This window comes from Thunnus thynnus, chromosome 8 (assembly GCF_963924715.1).
Source record: "Thunnus thynnus chromosome 8, fThuThy2.1, whole genome shotgun sequence".
NCBI classification, from domain to species: Eukaryota; Metazoa; Chordata; class Actinopteri; order Scombriformes; family Scombridae; genus Thunnus; species Thunnus thynnus.
This window is the reverse complement of record NC_089524.1, coordinates 33,140,982-33,153,454: the sequence shown is the minus strand read 5'-3', so window position 1 is coordinate 33,153,454 and position 12,473 is coordinate 33,140,982. Positions and strand designations below refer to the sequence as shown.

Here is a 12,473-nt window from a genome sequence, read left to right as displayed (position 1 = left end):
TCAGCTATCAGGCTTCGCTCCTGTGGAATCTTCATCCAGTTTGGGTCCAGGAGGCAGACACCTTCTCTAAGTTTAAGAGTAGGCTTAAAACTTTCCTTTTTGATAAAACTTATAGTTAGGGCCAGCCAGGCTTACCTTGGATCAGCCCTTAGTTATGCTGCTATAGGCCTAGACTGCCAGGGAACTCTCCTTGATGCACTGAGCTCATCTCTTCTCCTCCTCCTCTCCATCTGTATGCATTCATGTACCATTAATGCATGTTACTAACTTGGCGTCTTCCCTAGAGTTTTTGTGCTTTCTCGTCTCACAGGAAACTCCAGAATCCGAACCGTGGGCCATGGCCATGGAGATGGTGCAGGGATGATGGCGTGGTCCTGTGGGTGTCCTGCCTTGACAACTTCCCTGGCTATTATTGCTATTATTATTACTAGTCATATCTCTATTATTACGATCATTGTTATTATTGTTGTTATTATGCTTCCCTGTGTCTTTCTTCCCCCTCTTTCCCTCCCTCATTCTTCCTCTGGTCAAGGCAGATGGCCGCCCACCTAGAGCCCGGTTCTGCTTGAGGTTTCTTCCCATTAAATGTGAGTTTTTCCCTGCTGCTGTCACCAAGTGCTTGTTCATGGTGGAATTGTTGGGTTTCTGTAAATTAAAGTAGAGTACAGTCTTGACTTGCTCTTTATGAAAAGTGCCCTGGGATATCTTTTGTTATGATTTGGCGCTATATAAATAAAACTGAATTGCATTGAATCACCTTTTCAGCAAAGCAGATAATATGCTGCAGTTTGCAACTGTCCTGCAGTCAGCAGCAGTTGGTTCACCAGATGGTGATAGAAGAGGTGAAGATGGACTCAGTGATGGTGGTGTAGAAGTGCACCATCACAGACTTTGGCAGTTTGAATTTCTTCAGCTGCCAAAGGAAGTACATCCTATACTGAGCCTTCTTGGTGAGGCTGCTGATGTTCAGCTCCCACTTGAGGTCCTGGCTGATGATGGTTCCCAGGAAGCAAAAGGACTCCACAGTGTTGACTGCGTAGTCACACTGGGTGATGGGGATGGGTGGGGCTGTGTTCCTTCTGAAATCCACAACCACCTCTGCTGTCTTTAGAACTTTGAGCTTCAAGTTCTTTTGTCCACACCAAGTCACCAGGTGGTCAGTTTCCCCCCTAGGCAGTCTCAATGTTCTCATCCCAGAGATCAGCCCAATGAAGGTGGCGTCATGCGCAAACTTCAGGAGTTTGATGGACTAATGACTTGTGGTGGAGCTGTTGGTGTACAGAGAGAAGAGAAGTGGCAAAAGGATGCAGTCTTGAGGGGAAGTAGTGCTGATGGTCTGGGAGTCAGAGACGAGTTTGTCCAGCTTCACGTACTGCTTCCTGTCAGACAGGAAATCGGTGATCAATCCACAGGTTGAGTCAGGCATGTGCAGCTGGGAGAGCTTGTCTCGCAGCAGGGCCAGGATGATGGTGTTAAAGGTGCAGCTGAAATCCACAAACAGGATCCTGGCATAGGTTCCTGCAGAGTCCAGGTGCTGGAGGATGAAGTGGAGAGCCATGTTTACTGCATCATCCAGAGACCTGCTGGCTCTGTAGGTGAATTGCAGGAGTGGGTCTAAGAGTGGGTCCATGATGGTTTTGAGGTGGGACAGTATATATTTATATTTATTTATTTATTTACTATTTGCATTAAATAAAAAAAAATAAAATAACTCTAAAATATGGATAATATTTTCAAAACATCAAAAGACCATAGTACATTTAAATTCTTGTGTGCACTTGAACAAATCACACCAACCTGCTGCTTCATGTCTGAACTCTTGCATGCTTCATCACACTGTTGTTCTAAAAGGTATGTGTCTGACCAAGTATGAAATTAGTTTCCATAGTGTTTTAATGGTGCTTATATACTTCTAATCCATTTTTTAAGTTAAAAATTAGACTTGAGGCATAAAAAGGTGAAAAAGGTCAAAGTGGTGGTGAATGTGTGACAGAGCTGGAAGGCTATACAGTGATGATGATTATAATCATAAGATTACTATTTTTAGACAGAAACAGCTGTAATATGTAATATGTAAGGTTTTGTACAGACATTTATGTTCCTCAGAGTGTGAAGCGTACTGACTTTGGTGATCCCCCTTTCCTCTAGCACCACCAACAGGCTGACGGTTTTGGTTTTCAGTGAAATATCTGGTCCGCTATTGGCTGGATTGCCATGAATTTATATTATTTTGACTTTTCATCTAGCGCCATAATCAGGGCCTGGTTTTCACTCATCCACCGAAATATCTGCTGGGTGGATTGGCACAAGCATTTGTACAGAAATTCATAGTTCCCAGATAATGTGTTCAAATGACTTAGTGATCCTCTGACTTTTCCTCTAGCATCCCAAGCAGATCAACATTTTGTCCAACCAGATACCTGCGAAACTTATGGCATTCTCATCAGCAGCTGCCAAAACACTAAATTACAATGTTGATCATGGTAAACATTATACATGCTAAATATCAGCATATTAACATTGTCATTGTGTGCAAGTACAGCCTAACAGAGCCTTTCCTCATGGCTTACAAACCTACTAAGTTCAAAACAGGCACAACTAATGTAATATATTTACAGTTTAGACTTGAGGTGGTGGAACATGGTGTGGGCTCAGCTACAGGGGAGAGATAGGTGGGAGTGGCTCATGGGAGCAGTACCAGGGTTAGTCTGGCACAGGTGTTACCTGTTGGCTAATTATGCTCTCTCCTATGTCATGCAGTAGTGTGCTGGAGCTGGACGCACACACACACACACACACACACACACACACACACACACTAGAGCGAGAGAGGGTCGGGTGCTGGACTGGACTCCAAGAGCACCAGGTAAGTGCACGAAGGAGTAAGACAGAGAAATGGATTTATGTTGTGTAAGCGTGTGTGTGGCCAATGAAAGAACAACTTAAAGAGTAAAGTACTGCTTGAGACTGCGTTTGTGCTGAGTTAAACCCAATTTCAAGACTTAAAGTAATTGTGACTATGTTAAAGTTAACAGTTTTGGGATGTCTTTTTATGGCTGTTCAAGAGGATTTTCATACTCCAAAAGATTTCGCAGTTACTTGTTGAAGTTGACTTTTAAGGATTAATTTTGATGGTTGTGAGGGTTATATGCATATAGCATTCCAAATTCCACAGGAATCCACTCTATAAAGTTAATGGCGGTTGGTTAAAATTGTAATTAGAATGTTGGACATGTGCAGTTCCATGTCTCCTGTTTTTGACACAGCATGAACGCAAACTGAAACCATGACTAGACTTGCCAGTTGTGATGAATCACTCATGCAGGATTCATATTCTGTGGTAAAATGATGACAAATTAAATCCATATGCTCATTTTCCCTAGCAACACAGAAAACCACCATATGATGTGACTTTCTTTTACAGTTAGTGCTGAAGTTAGGTGTTTGAACTTGCTTGCTGAAAAACAGCCCGGCACAATGCCAGAGTGCAGCTTAACACAGTCTTGTCATCACAGTGAGGTTTGGTATCATCTGGCCTGCTCAGAGACCAAAACCTCTAGCTGTTTTCACCTGCTTTATGCTAAGCTAGGCTAACCATATCCTAACCATGTCTTTTATATGCACAATACACACAAATCAAGATAAGAGAAGGGGGGAGTTGGATGAGAATGACTAGACCAGATGGTATTTGTGTGTGTGTTAGGGGTTGTCCATATATTGGGACAGGAATGTAGGCCAGCAGAACTCTTTGAGCCAATTACAGGCAGAGGTGCTGCTAATTGCTGCTTTATAGGGGCTGTGTGGGAGTGAGGTGATCTGATGGCTGGCAAAGAGAAAAGAAAGCGACTGTTAAAGTTGGTGGAAACAGATAGTTAGCAAAGTATGAATGAGAGCTGGCTGCAGATGAGTTTAGCTCTTTTTTTTCATCAAAGTTTTCCACTGCAGCAAACTTTTTAAGGACAGGAGATGGGATGAAGGAGACTGAGCCAGCTTGAGTCTTTAAAAATCATTAGCAGGCCAAGTGACTGTGAGAATTCCCTTTCTTAATTATCCTCTAAGACAGGCTTGTGTTTTTGGCCACTAATAAGATGCAAAGCCCTTGTGTTGGAAGTCACAGCTGAGCTGCTTTTACTGAGCTACATGCTACACTGTGGAAAAAGACAAAGTTGATTAGTTTTGCCCTCATTCAGACTCATCAAGTTTACTCAGGTGCATTGAATTGATATTAAGCTATATCAGGTTAGCAGGAGATGCTTTTGCTGGTTGACATATAATCTGTTCTTTTGACATTATGATGTCTTTGAGAACGCAAGAAGACTTTGTCACAAGTATACTAAATAACAAAAGAAAAAGATATAAGACATAATTTCTACACTGTAAAAATGTACACTATCACAAGTATGTGAAGAATGTATATGTAAGTAAATGTACTGTAACTGTAAATGCAATATGATTGCATTTACAGTTTTTAAACCAAAACAGGACCAGACAATATTCATTAGGAGATATTAACTGAAGATTTGATTGGCGATTCCTTGACTTGTATGTTTTATTAATTCCCCACATTATACTTAAAGATGAACAAGGTAAATAGCCCTATATTTATACCAAAAGTGAAGTCGGAGGGAGGAGGTCTGGGTGGACGGGTAAACGTTTTTAGACAACTGTCAAGCTCTATGGCACAGAGGAAGAAGATATACAAGGCTTTGATACACACATTATACTTGTTAGCAGAATATCGTCAGACCCATCCCTTTATCTAAACCTTACCTGAATCTTACTGATGGATGACACTACAGAACAGAATCACCAAATTCAAAGTGGCTCATCACCTGGGGAGGATTAATGTACTATATATATATATATATATATATATATATATAAGAATGAGAAAACCCATTATATTTTACTGTCATTATATTTACGTTAATTAGCAGGGCAATAAATATTAGACAAAAAGCCATGGAGATTAAAGGTTGATGACTGTATCCATGTGAATAGAGAGATGCATTTTAATCTCACTTTCACTTATCTCGGTGAGTGGAGGAAGGTGGATATGCTTCAGCAGGTCACCAACATTACATGCTACCTCAGAAATGTGTTAAAATAGAAAAGGTCAGGTGGTGACCATCACATAGGAGTGAAGTTCGGGGAAAAGAAATGGAATGAGCTGGAGGGGATTTTTTTTTTTTCTTTTTAAAAAGGATTATTGAAGCATAGAGGCCATGGACAGACTTCCAGCTTAGCATGCTAATGAGTGTGTTTCTTAAACCTTCCTCTAGATAGTCGAGAGAAGAGAGAGTGGCCCAAATCCCAAACAGCAGCCCCAGCACGTCCTGTTATCAGCCTCCTCCGTCACAGGCAGCAGAGGAGTAGTGATGAGATGTAGCTTCTGTTTCATCTCTTGCTGAATGACTTTCTTCACTTTGCATAGAGAGCGAGGAGCTGCTGCCCCGCTGTGAGTGGAAGGTGAACCATGAGGTGCTATGGGTTAAACATTCATCTCCAGGACAGAATACTGGCCTCCAGCATGTATGTATACACACTGCCTTTCTCTCACTCACACTTTCACTCACTCTCTCTCACACACACACACACACACACACACACACACACACACACACACAGGTTTACTGATATATGGGCCCAATATGGTTGTTCCATGAAAAATTTGATCTTGTCCAGTCAGTGTGACACTCCTCCAATATGATACACACGCATTGTAAAACTTAGTTTGACATTTTGGAAAAGGTGTTAACTTTTAGGGACAAATGAGAAGATTGACTCTCATTTCCATACAGCAAGTATTAAGCTAGAGCCATGAGATGATTAGCCTAGCTTAGCATTATGACTGGAAGAAGGGGGAAACAGCTACCCTGTCCAAAGTTCAAAAGTACACCTACCAAAACCTCTACCTGGAGGAGAGAAGCGACTATGACTCCGATTGCTATTACAATAACAAACATCTGATCACTAAGCTTAAATTGTGTTGTTAACAGTGAGCTGAAGCCAATTATAGGGCATTACATAGCCTTGGTTTCAAACCAGTTCACTGCATTCAGTCACAATTTTGGATGAATTCAGAAATCAATTAAAAAATAAATCTTTTTTTTTTTTTCCTGGTGGGTGCCTTAAACATACTGTATAAATAATGTATACAAATGTGACGTCATCACGTTAGGTCAACCAGTTCCAGTTTTCTGTCAAGACAACTGCCTCATCATCAAATAAGCAAACTGCATCCAACCCAGTTAAATAAGTACAAAAAAATGTACTGCAAAAGAAAAATGAGAACAGAGTTGGTTTCACCAAACACAAATACAGCTAGGCACATACAAACATACACAGGCCCACCACATACCTGCTTGGATTGGAACATTTAAAGCTATTTAAGCAAGCCACACTCTAATATAGCTACCATTGTAGAATAACTCATAATAGGTGTGGACTGACATGTATTGCTGCTGACAGGTCACTGAAGTCTCTACAGCCTCCACCTGTGTCGGTTTTATGTTTTATTAAATACATTTTCAACAAAATACAATTTCAATTTGTTTGGTTGTTAATGGACTTGACTTTGCAACAGGCAGCATGGCCTCGGTTTTAAAGTTATTGTGCACATGTTTATCATGCATTACAGGTCTTATATCATAGTATGTTTCCCTTTCAAGTAGTGTTTCCCGTATCCTCTGTGGTTGTGGTTATGTCTTAGGTTAGGTTATGGTTGGCATTGCAGAGAAGATTGGTTTGGGTTAGGGTGAGGTTAAACTGAAATTATGCTTCTCCGAAGATACAGAGAGTAAACATCTTTCTGATCCTATGCAGAGAAGGGTGTTATGGGTAGGTGACAGAACTTTGCAGAGGAGCCAATGTGCACACCTTCCAAATCTCAATAACCCATCATCTGGACCTTTGTGTCAGTCACGTTGATTGGCAGAGATGAAAACAAGTACATACAAGTATAGAAGAAACATCTCTGAGCAACCCCCATGCACAATACCTACGTGCAACTCAGGGAAACATAATTCCAGCCTTACACTGTACTGTGTCTACACAGAAAGTGTTTCAGGCTCGTTTTTCATCCATCGCACACATGTCTGATGGAAAAGATATGCTAATATTTTAATTATTAAGTTGGAAGAGCAGCAGCTACTGCTCCATTTGTGGCACAGTGCTGAGTGTCGGTCACCCACAGAGCCCAACACACAATCACTGTTTTACATCACTGTATGAAACCACTGAATGGTCAAAACATAGAGGACACTCTCAGACAACCCAATGAAAGTTAAATATAACAGAGTTATAACTTTCCTTTGATATCCTGTCCATTTCTCTTTATCATCATTGGGCAACATTACTATTCCTCGGAAATAGTGGAAACTGATAACCATAACACTTACATATGGTATTAATCAAATATCCAGGAGACTTCAGTATTTCTTCATTGATGTACATTAAGCTATTGTTAAAAGTTTTAAAAATTTTGAAATTTGAGTTTACAGTGAAGAAAAAATCCTTCTAAAATCGGCAAGTCTTCTCACTTCGCAACTATATATACCTATACAGGCAATTAGGCATGCCAGCTAACAGCACACAACACAACCTCACAATCAAAATACATGCATTAGAAACAAATAGGACAGCTGAAAAGCTGTAGGCCATAAAAAATGAAGGCCTACAGCATGGGTTAGACAGGTCTCATAGGGAATAACTGATACACCTGGAGGTATGCCAAATTTTTTTCCCAGGATGGCAAAGTCATGACCTGCCCTTCTCTGCTTCTGATTGGCTAGCACTTGTTGCCTTCGTTGGTTGGGTTGGTTAGGTTTAGGCATGAGGAGTGAGATTAGATAGGGTAAGAATATCAGTGTAAGCCAATCAGAGCCAGATAAGACTTCGCCATCCTGGGGAAAAAAAATATCACTGGAGGTATACAGCTAAAGCATACCAACACAGTCATGGCAGCAGAAAGAACAAAGATGTGCTCTGGTCGACTGAATATTCACAACACTTTTCAGATTTGCTGATCATAAAAAGATGGTAAGTCCCTCAGATGCACTCCAATAATCTTGGAAAAGATGTTAATTAAGTTCCTCCAGCTTTTTCTGAGCCATATAAGTTATGAAACTAGCAGACCAAGAAAAGTTCAAAGACCTTCAATAAAAGAATGATGGAAGAAACAAACATAAGTGCACTGAAGCATTTTTAAGTTTTCAAATCAGAGAAACTCTCTGCCGGCCACACAGTAATCATGTCTGTTCTTATGTACCATCTTACGTCAACTTACAAGAATCAGTTGATTATTACACCACTATACCAAAGCAAGAGTACAGATATGGTGTTGTGGACTTTGAAGGAAAGACAACAGTACATTATCATCAGAAAACTTAAGAAGATAAATATATATATCGATTGCCATCTGATAAATGTTTCGCTGCATCATTTTACTCCACAATCGATCAATCTGTGATCATTGCTGCATGCAGCTTCAATTATTATAATAATTATGATTGTTGTTATTATTATTATTAGTAGGGCCAGAGCACAAAAGTGCAATGGCTCAACGGTCCCTAGCACTGAAAGTGCGAGGAACCTATTGTTGAATATGAATATATTGTGTTAGACCTCTGTTTTGGTAGGGACATGCACAAGACGATTGTTGGTATGCATCGCCCCCCCCCCCCCAGCACATTTTGATGCTTTGAAGGACATTGCAAAGCTCTGGTCACTGTATGCCTACTCTGAGTTAATAATAATAGGGGATCTTAACCTGGACTGGCTCTCTGACAACTCTAACAAATTAAAAGAACAGTGCCTTGAACTTAATCTTTTTCAGCTCATAGCCAAACCCACCCGACCAAATTTCAAAAATCCTCTTAACTCCACATTAATTGATATCATACTTACTAACAGACCACGCAAATACCCTGCCTCTGGAGTTTTTCTCTCAATGTTAGTGACCACTGTCCCGTTGCCTGTGTCAGAGACATCAAACTCCCTAAATCTCAATCTCAAATTATGACCACAAGAAATTACAAGCATTTCAATCTTCAGGATTTTTTAAATTTTTTGTCTATCTCTGACATTGATAACACCTTCTCCATTACTGATCCTGCCATTGCACTGGAAAACTTCTCAATCTTTCAATGGTATTGACAGACACGCCGCTTATGAAAAACATAGAATTAAAAATAGATGCAGTCCTTGGTTCTCCTTTGGTTAACCTTTATGCAACAAAGAATTATCTGCACCAGTATGATTAGGAGGGCTAAATCAAATTATCAGTCAGCTTTCTCTGCCTTTGATAATTCCTCTTAATTTTGGAACACTATAAAATTCATCACATTCACATCTCCTACCACATATCAAACAAGTATATGGTCATATTTCCAATAGATCATCCATGGCTGAAGCTTTTAATCACCATTTCCTCTCCTCTGGTCTTTTATTTAATAATGTGTCTGCAGATTCAACTGTAGACAATTTCCACATCTGTCCAACAGAGGGAGTCCCCAAGGCCTCAGCTTCTTCTGCCTGCAAATTTTCTTTTAGATTGGTAAGCAGTGCAGATGTTCACAAAGCTCTGCTTAGGTTAAAAGCATGCAAAAACACTGGTGCAGATAATCTTGACCCATGTCTTCATCTGAGTGCCCCCTTAATCTGTCCACATTTAGCACAAATTTTTAACCAAACCTTTTTAACAGGCATGATTCTAGCTTCACGGAAAAGCGCCTTAGTAGTTCCCTTACACAAATGTGGTGATGTCTCTGATCTCAACATCTACCATCCAATATCTAAACTTTCTAAAAATGCAGTCATAAATCTAAAATTTATAACTGCACGCCTTTATTGATTCACTAAACTTACTACAGCCTCAACAGTCTGGTTTTCACCTGGGACACAGCACAATAACAGCTGCAGTTTCAGTTACTGATAACACTGTCTCCTCCCTAGATAAAAAAAAACAAAACTATTTTGTGCAGCTCTGTTCATTGGCCTTTCAAAAGCATTTGATACTGTTGATCATAAAATTCTACTTCATAAACTAAAGTTTATAGATTGAAATGAAGCCATGCTGCTGTTGCTGATAGTACTCAGTCAAGCCCTCTTGCCATCAGAAATGGGTTGCCACAGGGGTCAATCCTTTTTCCACTGCTGTTTACATTATACATAAATAACATCATTCTACCTAATCAATACTTCAATGTCCATATTTTTGCAGATGATACAGTGTTATATACCCCAGGCTCCAGCCCAGCCCAGGCCCTGACTCGTCTTCAGTCTGCCTTTGATGCATTCCAATTATCACATTAAATGCTAAAAGACCAAGTACATGGTATTTTTTCTCACCTTCACCAGTGACTTTGACTATCCTGCCATTAAAAAGTTTAAATGGCACCTATATTACTCTTGCTGAGTCATATAAATACTTGGGAATTTGGCTGGAGAGCAGACTATCATTCAAGATTCATATTCAACATTTGATTCAGAAATTAAAAATGAAATTGGGCTTCTTGTATAGAATTAATGGTTTGTCTTCTTCCAACTGTAAGACAATTGTGCACTCAACCTTCATGTCTGTCCTTTACTATGGAGATATTGTTTATTGTCATGCTGCCACATCTACACTTCAGCAGTTAAACCCTGTGTATCATAGTGTATTACGTTTTATCACAAATGACAAATTTCGTACTCATCATTGCTCTCTGTATCACAAGGTTGGTTGGACTTCCTTACAGACAAGAAGAAATAACCATCTCATGTTATTCATCTATAAAGTTCTACTGTTGAATCTTCCAAACTTCCTCACATCTCTTCTTTCATTTAAATCTAGTAACTACAGTACATGATTCAGTAACTACTTAACATTAGATATCCTTCATGTTCACACTAATGTTGGCAGGACTGTTTTCAGCTACTATACACCTTTTTAAGTGGAATGAACTGCAAACTGCGCTCAAACTTAAGTCTTATATTCCTCCTTGGAGATTTTAAAGCTTGATTATCTGATGTTTTTTATGATTCTTGTAACTGTTTTTATCAATTTCTTGTTTATTGTGTAGTTGTGTTGTTTCTGTCTGCTGATTGTGTTCTTGTCTAATGAATGTGTCTTGTTCTCAGGTCTCTCTTGGAAAAGAGCTCTTAATCTCAATGAGACTGCCTGACTAAATAAAGATTAAATTAAATACCTTAAACCCAACAGAAAGTCAGCCATTTTGAATTTACTCTGCAATTTTTTCAAAGTGAAGCCATTGACAGGCAATGCAAACTCCACCTACAGAATGAACCTGAGTGACTTCAAATTTGGTAGGTGACATCTAAAGACCTTTGACCTTTGATAAGAGTCCAGACCTGAACACATCAACATGTCAATATTGAGTCATAGTCATGACAACAGGAAGTCAGCCTTATGTGACAAACATCATCCAATTTACATGACATTTACATGGTATGGTCTACACATGATGTGCAGTAACATGAGTATAATTAGTAGGTGTTCTCTAGCACCACATAGTGGACACAAATAGCGATAGTTATCTCCTACATGCAATGTTCAATATTTATGAAAATGCATATCCATGTCAGTTGCTCTCTGGAAATGTATTGCTGTATCAATATTTAACTTATGTAGTATTGCCTATGGGCAACAGGGAGTGAAGCCTAAATGACACTTAGTTCATCAAATATATACACAAATGTCATCTCCAGCGCCATGTACCGCATACAGGAAATAATATTTTACCCATTCACACCGTGTCCGATAATCCTGACAGTTCAGAGCATATCAATCGACTTCCTGTCGTGATACCATGGCTGTTGCTCCCACGCAATTACTAGGGCCTGTTCATCATTGCTTGCAGCTTCAATTTGGATTTGTGCTTGTGTTCATTTGATGTATGTAAGTCCAATATTCACTCTCTTTTAGCTCTATGTGGTCTCCACCAACTCCTGAGAAGAATATCTGTCTCTTTAGTTGCAAAATCGAAAAATGTACAGTGGGTTTATCCGACAAGTTCTCCAAACTAAATGACGAAATGTGTCAATTGTCATTGTACATCATCACCTGTCAGCAGCTTTCAAAATGGTTACAAATCACAGATACATAATTCATAATTCACACAGCCACTGGTGGTCTTTACTAGTTACACATCAACATACAGTGTGCCGTTATTACGTATTTGTACAAACCACTGATGTTGTTTTCACTGAAAACAGCTGCCTGCTGTGGTTGGAAACGAGAGTAATGAGAGCTGAGTTTTTGGGATGTAAAACCAAAACACTGAACTAAACGAAGCTAAAACAGCTTGGGAGAACTGCAGAGGTGATGATAAATCTCTTTGAGATCATTGCTGTGAGAAACAACTTTCACAGTATACACATATTTGACCCCTTAAATAAAAGGTTAGTTGACTAGCTTTGTTAGACATGAACATTTTTTTAACAGCAGAAGGAACATTTACAAAACCCATATC

At 39.6% G+C, this 12,473-nt stretch overlaps 1 long non-coding RNA gene across 2 annotated transcripts; it reads left to right on the top strand.

Annotated features, from left to right (window-relative positions):
- The first annotated feature begins 2,728 nt into the window (after positions 1–2,728).
- LOC137188351 (uncharacterized) lies at positions 2,729–10,329 on the top strand. 2 transcript variants are annotated; one of them, XR_010929371.1, is made up of 4 exons: positions 2,729–2,866; positions 5,283–5,532; positions 9,468–9,556; positions 10,223–10,329. It is a non-coding gene; the product is annotated as an uncharacterized lncRNA (long non-coding RNA). The 2 variants fall into 2 exon arrangements; XR_010929370.1 differs by having other exon boundaries at positions 2,736–2,866; positions 5,435–5,532.
- The last annotated feature ends 2,144 nt before the right edge of the window (positions 10,330–12,473 follow it).